This window comes from Rana temporaria, chromosome 3, assembly GCF_905171775.1.
Source record: "Rana temporaria chromosome 3, aRanTem1.1, whole genome shotgun sequence".
Classification (NCBI taxonomy): Eukaryota; Metazoa; Chordata; class Amphibia; order Anura; family Ranidae; genus Rana; species Rana temporaria.
This window is the reverse complement of record NC_053491.1, coordinates 312,203,102-312,220,464: the sequence shown is the minus strand read 5'-3', so window position 1 is coordinate 312,220,464 and position 17,363 is coordinate 312,203,102. Positions and strand designations below refer to the sequence as shown.

Below are 17,363 nucleotides of genomic sequence, written 5' to 3'. Positions count from 1 at the left end.
GAGAGACGAACAAACAGATTATCATGCAATCACTACAAAAGTGTTTTTTTTTTTCGTCTGATTTTCTGATCATGTGTATGGGCCTTTTAGATGTGATGGCTGCATTCATTTACGTTTATAAGCTCAAAAAACGCTGGATGAAAAATGCTGATAATTGTGTTTTTGTGGTAGTTTTTTAGAAGCTTTTTACAGTACACAAAGAAATTTGTGTTGTTTTTTTTTTTGTTTTGTTTTTTTTGGGGAGTGTTTAGTGTGTTGTTTTTTTTTTTTTTTTTTCTGCTAGAAAAACGCTTCCAAAAACTCTACAAATACAATTTTTTTCCTGATCCTAAACACTTGAAGCTTAAAAAATGCTTCTAGCATTAAATAGCGTGCATTGACACATAGGACAACGCGCTTGGGAGCAGAAACAATAATGCTCATAGTTTCTGGGAGCTTACAAAAAAAAAAACACTTGTGTGCATGAAGCCCAAGGCTTTCTTTCTTCTATTACACACCCATATGGACTTGGTGGACTCTTTGTGTGGAAGTACATGTTGTTGTATTTGTATCACTCACACATGTATATCTGGTGTGGTACATTGTACCTTGTTTTATGTTTTTTTTTGTTTTTTTTTTATATTTTTTTTTCCTACAAGCATTAAAAAAATTAGGGGGGGGGGGGGAGATTAAAAACATAAAAGAGTTTTACTTTAAGCTGCACTAAATAAGAATTCCACAGATCTGTAGCTTTGCAGAAGATAAAAATACAAGTCATTAGAATATTAATAGGTATTTGAGGGAACAGAGGGTGCTTTGGGGAATATTTATGGATGAGGTCAGAAATATTCAGTAGGTGTGGATGTTAGTTGTGAAGGATTTTAAAGGAAAGTTATAGTAGAGGCTTGTGTAGACAAGTACTCATTTGCAGCAGTTGATACGTTTTTTTTCCCCACAAGCAGACGAATGCACTGACATTGATTTTGTTTTAATAACCTTTTATATTTTATAGATAGGTGTTTATAAGAGAATTTGACTCTGCATTTTATTATTTATTTTTTTTGCCCTAATTTGTGATGTGTGGGTTTTTTTTTTTTTTTTTTGGATGCAAATATATATTTTTCCCCTAATCGTCTTTCAGGACAGCCACCTGAGAGACCTTGGCTCCTCCCCTCTGTAGGAAACACCGCGCCAGCCTTCTATAAATTTCCTCCTCCCCTGCTGGCTCCTCAGTTATTTTGTGTTTGTGGGGAGACACCATAGGAACCAAGCCAGGAGAGCCAAAGGAGGCTCAGGCAGACATGTTCAGACATGTTCAGAAAGGGAGCAGAGGCTCCTGGGACAGGCCAGGTCACTAACCTGGTGAAGATTGCCGCCCTCACATCCCTGAGTGCAGGTGTAGGTCGGGGGGGGCTCCGTTTTTGCACCGAGTGCGGTGGGGAGAGGTGCACAGCCAGCGCCCCATGCCTCAGCAGCGTGTGTGGCAGAAGCAGGAAGGGGATTCCAAAGCGTAGCCACGCCAGGTATCGGGACCGCACGGGGCCAACGGCAGATGACGTCATGTCCGGCAGACGGGGGCGTGCACTTTCTGGGTTCACAGCTTCTGGTTCCGGACGCAAATTTTGAAAATGGAGCCAGGCAGAGGCTGGAGGGAGCTGCAAATGCTGTAGAGACAGCAAAAGCACCGCTGGTGACACATCATGTTGGAGGCAGAAGGAAGGGAAACTGCTCCAGCAGAGACCAGCTCCAGCCATTCTAAGGTAAGGGGAACCTAGGGTGGACCTCCCCTATCCTAAACCCACCACCCCTCCCCTCGCCCAGGAAAAAAAGTGAGGGGGGGGGAGAGCCAAAGCCCTCAGTGTCAGAGGGTGTTTCATAGGGCCCCTAGTGAGGCAAGCCCGTATAAAAGCACTGCGCACTTGCCGTGGGCAGGAGGAAGGTACGGTACTAACCGCGGGGTGTCTTTTCCCTTATGTCTTTCAGAAAACTGACAAAGATAGGCCTACTCACAGCTCAAAGAGGAAATGCCCGTCCTGCAAAATTACACTTAGAGATTCTTGGAGGAAAGCTATATGTAGTGATTGTATCAGCAAACTAGTACAGGAACATACTTCAGAACAGAGTGAGCTAGCATCATCTGTTAAAGAATTATCCAACACCTTTGAATCCTTTAAAACATTCTTTGAAGGATTTCAGATCCCGCAGCTTCAGTCGGCTTCCCCTCCAGTGCAGGCAGCGGTTAAAGTTCCGGAGATAATGCCTTCCACCAGTGCAGGCCCTTCAGTAACTCCTAGAGAGGAGGCAGAAGAGGAACCTGACAGCACAGTGTCTGGTTCCCAAGAATCAGAGGAAGAGGCTCAGGAAAGTGATTCCAGAAAGCCATCCCGATATAAACTCTCATTGGAGGATGTCGATCACCTCTTGAGAGCCATCTATACCACATTAGGTATACAGACAGAGAAAAGAACCCCATTTCTGCATGACCAGATGTATGAGGGATTAGGAGAACAGGAAAAGAAGAATTTTCCAGTTCACAAAGTATTAATAGAAGAGATCAAAAAAGAATGGCAAGAACCAGAGAGGAAAACCTTTTTTTTCTAAAACCTTAAAAAGACGATTTCCATTCTCAGACAATCCATCCTCAATATGGAACAAAACTCCAAAGCTAGATGCCGCCTTCTCACAAGTATCAAGGCATACGGCTTTAGCATTTGAGGATATGGGCAACTAAACCGAAGCAATGGATAAAAGAATGGACTCATTATTGAAAAAATCATGGGACTCCACACTGGGAAGTTTAAAGCCAGCAATGGCAGTCACGGTGCTGGCCAGAAATATGGAGTTCTGGCTAAACCAGATCCAGGCACACATTGAGGAAGGAACTGCGAAAGAGCAAATTCTATCCTCCTTTCCCACACTGCTGCGAGGCATAGCCTATATCGCGGATGCCTCAGCAGAACTAGTACGGATGGCAGTCAGGTCATCCGCACTAACCAACTCCACAAGACGGTCCCTATGGTTAAAGACATGGCAGGGGGACTGCGCGTCTAAAACCAAATTATGTGGCATTCCAATTACAGGGGACTTGCTATTTGGGCCAGGGTTGGAGAAGGTGCTAGATCGTACAGCGGATAAAAGGAAGGCATTTCCGCTGAAACGCAAAGCGCCCTGGAGTCAGCCGCAAAAGAACAAAAGGAGGCAAAAAAGTACAACTTGGGTCCCAAAAGGTCCCCGTTATTCAACACCCAAGACAGATAACCAAAAAAGGCCTTGGGTCCCGAAGGGGAAAGGCAAAGGAGGAGCGATTTTTCGTCTTCCTGAACAAACCTACGACAAGAAATTACAAATTGGTCACAGTAGGAGAAAGACTGGGGGCCTTCCTCCCGCAATGGGAAAAGATAACAACCAACTATTTTATTTTGAGAATAAGGAACGGATATCACCTGGAGTTCTCAAAACCACCCCCAAACAGATTGTACTTAACCAAACTTCCAAAAAACAAAGGAAAAGCCGAAGGGTTAATGAGAGCCATAGAGGATCTCGGGGAAATGGGAAGTAATCACAGAGGTGCCCAAGGAAGAAAGAGGACTAGGGTTTTACTACCACATATTCGGAGTACAAAAACCCATGGGGAAGGTCAGACCAATCCTAAACCTCAAACCCCTGAATGTGTTCATAACCTACAAAAGATTTAGGATGGACTCAATATATTCAGTCAAAGCCTTACTACCCCCAAACTGTTTTCTAGTTTCCCTAGACTTGAAGGACGCATACCTACATGTCCCAATACACAAAAATTGTCAAAAATTCCTAAGGTTAGCAATGGCAACAAAAAATAAAACCATGCACCTACAATTCAGAGCCTTATGCCGCATATACACGATGCTTTTTCGGCATGGAAAAAAAAAACAATGTTTTTAAAAACGTCATTTAAAATGATCATGTGTGGGCTTCACATCGTTTTTCGGCTTCTGAAAAACGACAAAAAAAAAATTCGACCATGCTGCATTTTTTTTACATTGTTTTTAACCACTTAGTAACCGCCCCATAGACAATATACGTCTACAGGGCGGGTGGTTAACTCTAGGAGGGCGTCAATGTACGTCCTCCCAGAGTCGCTCTCCCGCGCGTCCCCTGGGGCGCGCACACGGGAACATCCGTGACCGCCGGGTCCAGAGGACCCGGCCGATCACGAATCGCGGTAAATGGCCGCTGATAGCGGCCGTTTACCACGTGATCGATCCGTCCAATGACGGAGCGATCACATGTAAACAAACCGGCGTCTTTTGATGACGCCGGTTCCTCCCTCCTCTCTCTGTACCGAGCGGTACAGTGTGAGAGGGGGGAGCGCGGGTGTCAGCAGCGCTGTGGATGGATCTGTGACTATTGCAGTCACAGATCCATCCATCCCTGCTCAGCCATCCCTGAAACCCCCTGCAATACTGTGCATTACCCCCTACAATACTCTGCAATACCCCCCCTACAATACTCTGCAATACCCCCCCTGCGCAATACTCTGCATACCCCCCTGTGCAATACTCTGCATACCCCCCTGTGCAATACTCTGCATACCCCCCTGTGCAATACTCTGCATACCCCCCTGCGCAATACTCTGCATACCTCCCTGCGCAATACTCTGCATATCCCCCTGCAAAATACTCTGCATACCCCCCCTGCAAAATACTCTGCATACCCCCCCCTGCGCAATACTCTGCATACCCCCCTGCGCAATACTCTGCATACCTCCCCTGCGCATTACTCTGCATACCTCCCCTGCGCATTACTCTGCATACCTCCCCTGCGCAATACTCTGCATACCCCCCCCTGCGCAATACTCTGCATACCCCCCTGCGCAATACTCTGCATACCCCCCTGCGCAATACTCTGCATACCCCCCTGCGAAATACTCTGCATACCCCCCCCCCCTGCAAAATACTCTGCATACCCCCCCACCCCTGCGAAATACTCTGCATACCCCCCCCCTGCGAAATACTCTGCATACCCCCCCCCTGCGCAATACTCTGCATACCCTTCTGCGCAATACTGTGCATACCCCCCTGCGCAATACTCTGCATACCCCCCTGCGAAATACTCTGCATACCTCCCCTGCGCAATACTCTGCATACCCCCCTTCGCAATACTCTGCATACCCCCCTGCGCAATACTCTGCATACCCCCCTGCGAAATACTCTGCATACCTCCCTGCGCAATACTCTGCATACCCCCCTGCGCAGTACTCTGCATACCACCCCCTGCGCAATACTCTACATACCCCCCCTGCTCAATACTCTGCATACCCCCCTGCGCAATACTCTGCATTACTCCCCTGCGCAATACTCTGCATTACTCCCCTGCGCAATACTCTGCATTACTCCCGGCAATACTCTGCATTACTCCCCGGCAATACTCTGCAATACCCCTGCGCAATTACTCTGCGCAATTACTCTGCAATACCCCCCGCACCAATACTCTGCAATACCCCCGCACCAATACTCTGCAATACCCCCGCACCAATACTCTGCAATACCCGAACACCAATACTCTGCAATACCCGAACACCAATACTCTGCAATTCCCCAACACCAATACTCTGCAATACCCCGGCTAATACTCTGGGAAAAAAATGCGTTTTAACCACTTCCCGCCCACCGGCCGTCATGACGTCCTTGACTTTGTGCAGGGATATCTGAATGATGCCTGCAGCTACAGTCATCATTCAGATATCATTTTTTTCAGCCGGCGATTCCCTACACCATAAGAACAATCATGTCGGCTGTTCCACCTCTTGATTGTTCTTACGGGAGGCGAAAGGGGACGTCTCCCCTCCCTTCTCCCTCCGGTGCTTCTTCTGACTCACCGCTACGATCGAAACCCAGGATCGTTTTATTTTTTTTTTATTTTTTTCAGGCTTCCCAGCCTAGAGGTGAGATGTGGGATCTTATTGACCCCATATCTCACTGTAAAGAGGACCTGTCATGCTATATTCCTATTACAAGGGATGTTTACATTCCTTGTTATAGGAATAAAAGTGATCAAAACATTTATTTTTGGGGAAAAACGTATCAAACTAAAATTAAATAAAGTGAAATGAACAATAAAAATAATTTTTTTTTTTTTAAAGCGCCCCTGTTCCTGCGTGCTCGTACACAGAAGCGACCGCACACGTAAGTCCCGCCCGCATATGAAAACGGTGTTCAAACCACACATGTGAGGTATCGCTGCGAACGTTGGAGCAAGAGCAATACTTTTGGCCCTAGAGCTCTTCTCCAACTAAAAAGATGTAACCAGTAAAAATATTTAAAGCGTCGCCTATGGGGATTTTTAAGTAGCGAAGTTTGGCGCCATTCCACAAGCGTGTGCAATTTTGAAGGGTGACATGTTGGGTATCTATTGACTCGGCGTAACTTCATCTTTCATATTATGCAAAAACATTGGGCTAACTTTAATGTTTTTTTTTTTTTTTTTAAAAGCACAAAACCGTTTTATTTCCAAAAAAACACATTCGAACAATTGCTGCGAAAATAACGTGCGCGATAAAAAGTTGCAACGACCGCCATTGTATTCTCTAGGGTTTTTGCTAAAAAAAAACATATATAATGTTTTGGGGTTCTATGTAATTTTCTAGCAAATAAATGATGATTTTTCCATGTAGGAGAGGAATGTCAGAATTGGTCTGGGTGTTCCAGAACGCCTGATGGTGCTCCCTGCATGTCGGGCCTCTGTATGTGGCCACGCTGTGTAAAAGTCTCACACATTTGGTATCGGCATACTCGGGAGGAATAGCAGAATGTGTTTTGGGGTGTAATTAGTGTTATGCATATGCTGTGTGTGAGAAATAACCGGCGAATATGAACATTTTGTGAAAAAAAAAAAAATCTTGATTTTGCAAAGAATTGTGGGAAAAAATTACAACTTCTAAAAACTCACCATGCCTCTTTCTAAATACCTTGGGATGTCTTCTTTCCAAAAAGGGGTCATTTGGGGGATATTTGTACTTTTCTGGCATGTTAGGGTCTCAATAAATGAGAGAGGCTGTCAGTACATCAGATGTGATCAAATTGATCAATTTTCAGTAATTGGTACCATAGCTTGTAGACCCTATAACTTTCACTCAGACTAAATAATAACCCAATTTTTTTTTTTTTTTTTTTTTTTACCAAAGATATCTAGCAGTATACATTTTAGGCCAAATTTATGAAAAAAAAATACTTTTTTGCAAAATGTTATAATAGAAATGAAGAATTTTTACAAAATTTTCTTTCTTTTTTCATTTATAGCGGAAAAAATAAAAACCGCAGAGGTGATCAAATACCACCAAAAGAAAGCTCTATTTGTGGGGGAAAAAAAGGACAAAAATTTCATTTGGTTACAGTGTTGTATGACTGAGTTATTGTCATTCAAAATGTGAGAGCACCGAAAGCTGAAAATTGGTCTGGTTATTAAGGGTGTTTAAGTGCCCAGTTGTCAAGTGGTTAAAAATGTTGTTTTTCGGGTTGTAAAAAATGATTGTGTGTGGGCTAAAATTACGTTTTAAACCTGCGCATGCTCAGAAGCAAGTTATGAGACGGGGGCGCTCGTTCTGGTAAAACTGTAAGCACATTCATCACACTGTAACAGACAAAAAAGCTCAAATCATCTTTTACTAACAAGGAATCAGCTAAAAGCAGCCCAAAGGCAAATAGAACTTCCCCTTTAGAGTGCAGTCGTACGTGTTGTTCATCACCGCGCTTTGTTCATATTTTTGAAAAACGATGGTGTGGGCAACATCGTTTTTAATGATGAAGTTGGAAAAACTTTAGTTTTTTGGACATGCTGAGAAACAACGTTTTTTTAATGCCGAAAAACAATCGTGTGTACGCGGCATTACACTTTGGCCTTTCCTCTTCACTCAGAATCTTCACAAAGATTCTGGCAGAAGCCCTTGCACCCTTGCAAGTCCAAGGCATAAGTAGAGGTCGACCGATATGGGTTTTTCTCTGGCCGATGCCGATATTTAGAAATCGGGGCAGCCGATGGCCGATATATGATGCCGATTTTTGCGGCCGATTTTTGGATTGGGATGCATTGTGGAGGAGGATGGATGGTGCTGGGCGTGGGTGGGAGATGTGTTGTGGAGGGGGAAAGATGGTGCTGGCTGTGCCTGGGGGATGCATTGTGGAGGAGGGTGGATGAATAGTGCTGGGCGTGGGTGGGGGATGCGTTGTGGAGGGGGATGGCTGGATGCTGCTGGCCGTGGAGGGGAAGAGATGGATGGTGCTGGCTGTGGATGGAGGGAAGGGGGTGGATGGATGGAGCTGGCCGTGGGTGGGGGATGCATTGTGGAGGGGGATGGAGCTGGCCGTGGGTGGGGGATGCATTGTGGAGGGGGAGAGATGGATGGTGCTGGCTGTGGATGGAGGGAGGGGGGTGGATGGATGGAGCTGGCCGTGGGTGGGTGATGTATTGTGAAGGGGGATGGATGGATGGAGCTGGCCGTGGGTGGGGGATGCATTGTGGAGGGGGGTGGATGGATGGAGCTGGCCGTGGGTGGGGATGTATATATATAAAATGAGTGTGTATACAGGAGAGGGGTGTGCTCTGACATGTACGCACTGTCCATTGGATGACACCTGTGAGCTCCCACGTGAGTTGGAGTACTATGTACAATCACTAGAGAGCCGAGGCACCTATCAGAGATGATAGGAATACTGTACATTACCCCAGTCTCCAGCAGCACGAGAAATGAATCCTTCAGCCACGCTGCTGGTAGCCTGCACGCCGACACCCCCCCCCTCTACCTCGGAGGGCTGTACTGTAGCAGAAAGCAAACTTGTCACAAGCCCGAGCAGCTGCAGTACAAGTTGTCTGCGCAAAGAGATCACAAAAGCTTCCTGCATGCTGGGACGGTGGCGGGATTACTGAACATGGGCTCTAGGCTACGGCTGGAGCCGTAGCCTAGAGCCTATGTTCAGTAATCCCGCCACCGTCCCAGCATGCAGGAAGCATAACAAGTGTGATCTCTTCGCGCAGACAACTACTGCAGTTGCTCGGGCTTGTGACAAGTTTGCTTTATGCTACAGTACAGCCCGCCGAGGTAGAGGGGGGGGGGGGGGGTCGGCGCGCAGGCTACCAGGCTGAAGGATTAATTTCTCGTGCTGCTGGAGGTGGAGCGGGGTTTAGCGTGGCAGCCGAAAATCGGCCGATTTTTTTACAATAATCGGCCGATGCCGATTTCTTAAAAACGGCCAAATATCGGCCGATATATCGGCCGACCGATATATCGGTCTACCTCTATCCATCATCGCCTATTTAGACGATCTGCTTATTTTTTTCAGAATCTCTAGAAAGGTTACAAAAGAACCTCGAGATCACGCAGACGTTCCTAAAAAATCTGGGTTGGCTAATAAACATAGAAAAATCCAACTTGCAACCCACTCAGCGGATAACATACTTGGAATATGTAATAGATTCGGTCCAACAAAAAATATTTCTACCCAAAGAAAAAATAGAAAAAATCATAATTTTCGGCCACTGCAAATGTTCCTATTAAAGATGTGGGATCACAAGCAGGAGTCCTTGGTGTCAGGTCACCCGTAGCCAGGTGACAAGTGCACCCCGTTGGGGTCAGGGATGCACCACAGGGTGGTGAATCCTATGGCCGACTACTGCTAGCAGAGACGTGAACCTAAGATCACCCAGGGCACGGAGTCTAAGACCCAGTTTTGTATTCACCAGAGCCTTTGATGGTAAGGATGGTCTTGGCCGCAACTGGGTCCAGGTCGCATCCCCGAGATTCCTCAAGTCACACTCCGCAGGGAGAAAGGGGAAGCAGTCAGCAGGACAAACCGTGGTGATGGGCAAGCCAAGGTCAGGGCAACAGGCAGACAAGGATAACCGTGGGACATGCAAATAGTCAGGGGCACAGGCAGACAAGGAAGTCGGGAACAAGCCAAAACGGTACACGGAAGATGAACGAAGCACTCTGCAAACAGGAACTAGCAACTATACTGCAGACAGGAACTAAGCATAGGAACACTGTTGAACAGCACTGCAGACCTGTAGAGCAACGGTTAATATAGGCTTCCTGGGATGGACTAGGACTAGGACTAGCCCCCCTGGTTACTTCCAATCCAGGAAGATCTACTCTTCGAGGGCCCAATATACTGCCCCCAAGTGAAAAGGTGGAACTTGGCTGCCTGGTGTCTGAGGAGCAGCTGCTGAAAACAAAAGGGTTCTCAAGCCGCTTCATAGCAACTCTGCTAAAAAGCAGGAAAGCGGAGACACGCAACATCTATCAGAGTGTGGAAGTGCTTTAACAATTGGTGCACAGAAAACACCTTTAACACACAGAGCTCAGTGGCAGTCTTAGAATTTCTACAAAGTGGTGTAGAGAAAGGACTAAGCCTTAGTACCTTTTAAAGAGTCAAGTGTCAGCACTTTCGGTTTTTCAGGAAAAAAGATTAGCATCCGATCCATGGATAATTCGACTCTTCAGATCCCTGAGCAGACAAAAACCTATACAGAGTACAGTTTTTCCGAAGTGGGACCTGTCATTAGTGCTGCAAACTTTGACAGCAGATCCTATTTGAACCACTAGAGAATTGCAACCTGAAGACGCTGACGCTCTAAGCAGTCTTCCTGGTAGCAATTACCATAGCAAAAAGGGTCTGTGATATAGATGCCCTATCAATCAGACCCCCCCTTTTGTAAAATGGGATTCCTGCCGAAAGTAGTCTCGAGATTCCATAGGGAACAAGAGGTTGTGTTACCTTCATTTTGTCCAAACCCTTCTAGAGAACAAGAAGTAAAGTTTCATAATTTAGACGTCAGGAGATGGGTCTTGCATTATTTAGAGGTAACAAAAACACTGAGGAAGACGGATTCCTTATTTATTTTATATTCTGGAGCTAAGAAAGGGCACAGAGCCACTAGACGCACCATAGCGAGATGGCTAAGAGAAGCCATTGAACAGGCTTACAAGTTAGGAGGCATACAGATCTCAGAGGGTATCAGAGCGCACTCCATGAGATCAATGGCAGCCTCACAGGCAGAAAGAGATGGAGCAACGCCGGAACAGATTTGTAAAGCGGCGACATGGTCCAGCTTTGCCACCTTCGTACGACACTATAGGGTGGATCTCTTGTCAGCTAAAGATCAGACCTTTGGACGCAAGGTCTTACAACCTGTGGTCCCGCCCTAAGGGTAAGTGCTCAGTTATCCTCTCAGATGGCTGTCCTGAAAGACGATTAGGGGAAAAACGAAGTTACTTACTGGTAACGTTCTTTCCCGGAGTCTTTCAGGACAGCCGGGTACCCACCCAAATGTGTATTGAAAAATCATAGGATTTCCATGCAGGAAATGTGATATAGTTAACTATTTTGTATCATATATTCTTGTCTCCCCAGCAACTGGAGGTGCTCTTTAAAGAACTGAGGAGCCAGCAGGGGAGGAGGAAATTTATAGAAGGCGGGCGCGGTGTTTCCTACAGAGGGGAGGAGCCAAGGTCTCTCAGGTGGCTGTCCTAAAAGACTCCAGGAAAGAACGTTACCAGTAAGTAACTTAATTTTTGTTTTTTCATTTCCAACAATGCCTAATTTTTATATTTCAGATCCTAAGGACAGACAGAAAAAATTGTTATAACCATTAAAAAGTATAAGTTTGTGTCAAAGCAACATAAAAGATTATACATATCTTAAAAGGTCAGTACTAATTTCTTCTAAAAACATTTGTTGTTGAAAACTGTTCTGCCTAGGATATTATTCTCTGGGTAATTGGTGAATAAAATGACAGAGCAGTTACAGCTGAAGAGTGGCAGCAAAGACAGATACATTTTTTTTTCAGCTGCATTTTATAATGTAGAAGCAAGGTTCATGTTTGTAAAAGACTAGACGAGAATTTTGCATTCATTGAGATGAGAAATATTGAGAACGGACTAGAATTTACGTGGTCTCTATCTCTAGGAAGAATTATCTTTTAGGAAGGGGCAAGTCAAAACGGAGAACCTAAAATGTTCTGAATGTTAAGACTTTTTAGGGTAAGCACTTGACTTAAGTGGGGTACACACTAAGGGAAAATTGGGCGATTGATCATTTTCCTCGTTGTTTCTCAGCAAGTTGCAATCGAGGAAGGAAATATTGTACAAAAATTCTCATAGGGCAAAGGCTTTGTTGTTGATGTTGTTGTTACTGATCAAGCATAGTCTTTTTTTTCTGATTTTTCTCGTAATAAAATCGTACAATGAGGTCACCACTAGTGTCCCCATGAGAAGATTTCCCCTCTATTACTTCTCTGGGCACAACCCAAAATTTGTGATTATCCTTTACTTTTCACTTTTAATGATGATGGTAAACAGTTTGGTCAGAGTATTGAAATAATGCGCTGGAAGCTTCTTGTTTGCAGAGAAAATACTCTGACCAAACTGTCATGCTGTAGGATGGTGTGTGTTTTCCCATGTAGCATGGGAAAACAGGAACTGAACTTAGCCCCTTCCCGCTGAGCGTACGCATATATGCGTCCTCAAGTTTATGAGGGTTATACTGGGATGATGCCGTAACTGCAGCTACCGTTTTTTAGAGCCAACAGTCGGCTTTCCAGGGATTAGCAACAGATGTGGCTAAAAGCCGCTCGGTTGTTTTCCCGGAGATGCGGGAGGAGACACCCCCCTCCTTTCCACCGCTCTTACCGGGCCTCCTGTCCCACCGGGAGACCAGATCCACGATGGGCCACCTCCGGCACCTAGAGATAGACTGGCACAAAGCCGGAAACGGCTTTGTTCCAAGTCTTCTCTCTGTAAACACGGAAAATACGTCACTTCCTGTTTACTCGGCTGCCAATGGCGCTGGATTTAAAAAACATACACAGTATTCAGAATCGCCGTTTTCGGCGATCTCAATACTTTGAAGTGCAAAGGAGAGATTGGAGGTCTTTTAGACCCCCGATCCCTCCATAAAGAGTACCTGTCATCGCTTATTACTGTCACAAGGATGTTTACATTCCTTGTGACAGCAATAAAAGTGATACATTTTAAAAATGTAAAAATATAAAAAAAAACATTTTTAAAAAGCGCCCCTGTGACCAGAAGCTCGCACAGCAAAGAAAACGTATTCGGAAGTCGCACCCGCATATGTAAATGGTGTTCAAATCACACATGTGAGGTATCACCGTGATCATTAGAGCGAGAGCAATAATTCTAGCACTAGACCTCTTCTGTAACTCTAACCTTGTAACCGTATTTTTTTTTTTTTTTTTTAAAAGCGTCACCCTTTTGAGATATTTAGGTACCGTAGTTTGTTGCCATTCCAGTGCGTGCAATTTTAAAGCGTGACATGTTTGGTATCTATTTACTCGGCGTAACATCATCTTTTACATTATAAAAAAAATTGGGCTAACTTAATTGTTTTTGTTTTTATTTTTTTAATTCATTATAGTGTCTTTTTCCCCAAAAAGTTGCGTTTAAAACACTGCTGCACAAATACCATGTTACACAAAATATTGCAACAATCGCCATTTTATTCTCTAGATTCACTGCTAAAGAATATATATAATGTTTGGGGTTTCTAAGTAATTTTCTAGCGAAAAATACAGATTTTAACTTGTAAACACCAAATTTCAGAAATGGGCTTAGGCATGAAAGGGTTAAACAAGTTCACACAAAGGAAAAACAGTACTTCCTCCCATACATCATATCATAGATATACACATTATAATACTGCAGCGCCACCTGCTGGTATAGACAGGTGTAATGCATATGTCTATGTGTCGGTGCCCCTGTGGGGTTGTTGCGTGTTTCGACATCTATTTTTGACACACTTCCTGCAGTCAATGAACAGTCTTATACTTGTTTTTATTGTTTTCGAATAGGGGCTTAAACTTAGATGGGGAAAGGAGACATGGGATGCCCAAATGATGAATCCTTTAGTAATGGAAATAAATGTAGTTGAATCTAAACTGGCAGTCTCTGCTACTTAACATCTCCAGCACACTATTTGAGATCACTTGCTTTCCTCTCACTGTCCAAATCTAGATTCCTGTCACCGTTCACACATGGCTAGGCCTCACTCTGAATAAGTCCTATCATTTTCCTAGTAGCCATTTTCGATGAAGAGAATTGTGCTAACTGATCCTTGGTGGACTACTGCTCTCAGCACGTCTGATGCAAATCCTGCCATCCCTCCTGGCTGCAGCGACTTAACTTCAACAACACCACAGTCTCTCCCTCTGGCTTCACATCTAATCCTGGCATGTCTCTCCCAAATCTTCTCACTGTGCTTCTCGCTCACCGACCCTGGCATGTATCCCTCCTGAATGAGTTCCCTGGCCGTGTTCCTGCTGTCATCCTCCTGCTCCTGTTCCAGGACCCCTCTCAATGACCGTGTAAAGAGAAGCTCCCGAGCTCCAGTCCTGAGGTCACCCCCCAGGAAGGGGGTCCCTCAAGGGCCACCACAGCCTAACATGCTATTCATCTCAGTTGTTCCACCCGACAACTCCTCCCATAGCAGGCTGACAATGGGTGTATATATAGGAGGCCTGCCCCCTGCCAATCCTAGTTGAGGATTAGCCAGGGCTCCCAAATACACCCCATGTCACTCCAGCACTCTGCCCTGCCTCTTTTCCAGAACCTTCTGACTGGAAGGAGGCGCCCAAGATCTGAGGCACATGTTAGTCACCTGCTGCTAAACTAAACCACTCCCCTGCCCCCAGATCAAAAACAAACAGGCCTAGCTCACAGCTAGGCCTGTGAAAATTTAAATTTACCTGCACTGGCAGAAAAAACACAAACACTACTCTAGCACCTACCTACCTAAAGTAGAGGGTGCTACAAATGGTTCACAGTATATAAAGCTACTATGCTGTTGTTTTTGTTGTTCTTCCAACAAACAGGCTAAATAGAGAGGGTGAATCTTCTTAAAAGAGAAGAATGTGTGTGTGTGTTTGTTTTTTTTTTTTTTTTTTTTAATTACTTATTCATACTTACCTCGTGAATGCAGAATCAGACCGATGCTGCAGCTGTCCCCCGGCATCTCTGCACTGAGAACCGAGTCACCCATCACCGCTGATGGCTCGGTTCTCACAGATCCCCGAGCAGAGCGATTCTGACTGTCAGTCAGCATAGCTTCTGCTCTACTTCTCAGCGCTCATTGGAGCGCTGAGAAGTGGAGAGGCTGAGACTGCCATCAATCAGGACAGCTGGCGGATCCAGACTTGGAAGTCAGGATGACGCTCTGCCCCGACTGATGGAAGTGACTACAGTGGGGAGCGGACTTCAGAACGCTCTCTGCTGAAGATGGGTTACTATGAGTGCAAAACGAATTGCACTCCTGTGACCCATAGGAGAAGCCCAGCCTAAAAAGCTTAGGCTAGACTTCTCCTTTTTAATGGGGGCACAGGCAGCAATAAAAACTGGCAAGCGTTCTAATTCCTCTCAATCTAAAATGGAAAAAAAAGTTTTGCCTTTAGCTATACTTTGACAGATGCAACAGAGCCATAGAGCAATGAAATGCAATAATGCAATAATGTCAATAATTGTAAACTCAAGCTAAAGTCAGTAGCCAGTAGGGATGAGCCGAACATACCCGTGGTTCGAACAAACCGCGGGTTCGCACGAACATTTAGAACCCCATTGAAGTCTATGGGACTCGAACGTTCGAATTCAAAAACGCTCATTTTAAAGACCAATATTCAAATTAATGTTGGAAAACGTCTTTCAGAACCCGGGTCTTGCCCCAGGGAACATGTATCAATGGAAATTTTTTTTTAAAAAACGGACGTTTTTCCGGAGCAGCGATTTAAATGATGCTTAAAGTGAAAAAATAAAATAAATTCCTTCAAATATCACACCTCCTGTGTGTCTATAGTAGTGGCACGTGTTTAGAAATGCCCCTGCACAACATGAAATTATTATAAGAACAAAGTAATTTAATACTGCTTGCGCACGTGCTGTGTGGCAACAATATCTCGATTATTTTAGGGGTGGTGGTGGGGGGCCATTATTTTTTTGTGAAAGCAAAATTGTAGAAAAAAGGGCACCCCTCAAACATACTGTAATTGGAGCGCCACAAAGAGCCACGTGCAAAGTATTGCATCAAAAATTGTTATTAGACACCCCTGTTATACAGGGGCACAAAAATGTGTCCGTAGGCACAACACAACACTGCAACCCCTCCCAATATCTGTAATTGGAGCGCAACAAGGAGCCACGTGCAAAGTATTGCATCAACATTTTTTATTAGGCGCCCCTGTTAAACAGGGGCAGAAAAATTAGGCCTTAGGCACTGGTGGCGGAGCACAGAAAAACAAAATTTCTTACTAGCTATCAGCAAAAAAAGTGAGGAGGAGAAGGATATTCCATCAGCAGCATAACAGGACAGTCACTCAGCATCAGCAGTCTCAAAGGGATCTGACATTTCAACAAAAAATTATTATTCAGTAACATCAGCATCAGGTGCTTGGTAGCTGGTGTTGATCCAAGCCTGATTCATTTTGATGAAGGTCAGTCGATCAACCGAGTCGGTGGAGAGGCGCACCCTGTGATCGGTCACGAAGCCTCCATCAGCACTAAATGTGCGTTCTGAAAGAACACTGGATGCAGGGCAAGCCAGTAGCTCAATTGCGTACTGTGCAAGCTCTGGCCAGTAAGCCAGAGGATTTTCCGTGGGGAAGGTGTCCAAGTTGGATCTTGCCGCTAGGTATTCCCGGACCATGTAAACCAGATGCTGGCGATGGTTGCTGGAACCGGTCAGACCTTGGGGCTGCGGACTAAAAAATTGTCTGAACGCATCGGTCAGACGGCCACCTTCTCCACCACTCCTTCTCTGACTCACCGAAGCCTCAGCAAGACGTTGTCCAGGGCCAGGTTTTGGTAATCCCCCCCCCGTTCTAGGAACGCATTGCACAGACCCTTCTGCAAGGCCTCCCGCAGAAGTTTCATCTTCTGCTCCCTCTGCGATGGCAACATAAGGTCCGCTACCTTACTCTTGTAACGTGGATCAAGGAGAGTTGCCAGTCAGTAATGATCCCTCTCCTTGATAGCACGCACACAAGGATCCTTACACAGGCTTTGCAGGATCAGGGAGGCCATGCAGCGTAGGTTTGCAGAGGCATTCGGGGCAGAGTCCTCTGGGTCACTGAGGACGACAGGATCCACAGCCACCTCATCCCAGCCACGTAAAAGTCCACGTGTTCCTTGGGACTGTAAATGATCCCTTGAAGACTGCTGCTGTTGATGCTGTGTGCTAGGCTCCACCTATATGCTGCTGATACAATCCTCCTCCTCTTCCTGTGTTCTAGGTGGGCAAGCAGGAACAGTGTCTGGATAAAGGGGGCCTTGAGAGGTAAGGAAGTCCTCCTCTTCCTCCCTTTGTTCTGCCTCAAGGGCCCTGTCCATTATTCCACGTAGGGTGTGCTCC

At 45.4% G+C, this 17,363-nt stretch overlaps 1 protein-coding gene across 2 annotated transcripts in view; it reads left to right on the top strand.

Moving 5' to 3' along the window:
* The window catches only part of APBB3 (amyloid beta precursor protein binding family B member 3), a 283,221-nt gene that overhangs the window by 1,208 nt on the left and 264,650 nt on the right, over nt 1–17,363 (top strand). The window contains exon 2 of one of the 2 annotated variants that reach the window (XM_040344807.1): nt 11,567–11,657. The exons of the other annotated variant lie outside the window; for it this stretch is intronic. The gene's annotated coding sequence lies outside the window, so the exon portion shown is untranslated. The remainder of the gene's footprint in view (nt 1–11,566; nt 11,658–17,363) is intronic. 2 annotated transcript variants of the gene reach the window in all.